Genomic DNA, 1,060 nt, shown 5'->3' on the forward strand with positions numbered 1-1,060 from the left:
GGCGGGGCCAAAAGGGCGATGTAAGAGTGGGCGGGGCCAGGTAGCTGTGTTGGAGTGGGCGGGGCCTGACAGCTATGTTGGAGTGGGCGGGGCCAGACGAGTGAGGTGAAAGTGGGTGGGGCCAGCTGGGTGACATGTGAGTGGGTGGGGCCATATGGCTGAGGTGAGAGTGTGAGGGGCCAGATGGATGAGGTGGGAGTGGGTGGGGCCAGATGGTGTGTTGGAGTGGGCAGGGCCAGATGGGTGGTATATAGCAGTGCTTATCAAACTTTTTTCTGGGGACCCATTTTTACCAACTGGCCTACCTTCAGGACCCAACCCGACTGACCTTCGCGACCCATGCCGGCTGACCTTCGCGACCCACGCCAGCCAACCGTCGCGACCCACGCCAGCCGACCGTCGCGACCCACACCGGCCGACCTTCGTGACCCACGCCGGCCAACTTTCGCGGCCCACCATTTTCTCTCACCTTGTTGCTGACAAAAATGGTGAAAATGGTTTTGGGTCCCTTTGACCCCAATGATCCCTTTGTCCCTTTTGCCCCCCGAACTTGGAAAAAAAAGGCTGGGACCATATTTAAAAAATGCGGCCGCACTGTGCATGCGCACCAATGATTGGGGCACGCATGCGTAGTGCAGCCAAAATTTTTTCATATGTTCGTGGCCAATTTGAAGGCCACTTGCATCTGGCATTATTAAAAGCCGGCTGCTGCGGCTGTTGTGCGCGGATTTGCGCGATCGGTAGCGCCACGCCAGATGGCTCCGTGACCCTCCCAACACACACCTGCGACCCACCCGAGGGTCATGCCCCCGAGTTTAACAATGCCTGATATATAGAATATAGAACATACATTGCAGAAAGAGGCCATTCGGCCCATCGAGTCTGCACCGACCCACTTAAGCCCTCACTTTCACCCAATAACCCCTCCTATCCTTATTCGGTCACTAAGGGCAATTTATCATGGCTTATCCACCTAACCTGCATGTCTTTGGACTGTGGGAGGAAACTGGAGCACCCGGAGGAAACCCACGCAGACACGGAGAGAACGTGCAGACTCCGC

The sequence above is a fragment of the Scyliorhinus canicula genome, chromosome 3 (genome assembly GCF_902713615.1).
Source record: "Scyliorhinus canicula chromosome 3, sScyCan1.1, whole genome shotgun sequence".
Lineage (NCBI taxonomy): Eukaryota > Metazoa > Chordata > Chondrichthyes > Carcharhiniformes > Scyliorhinidae > Scyliorhinus > Scyliorhinus canicula.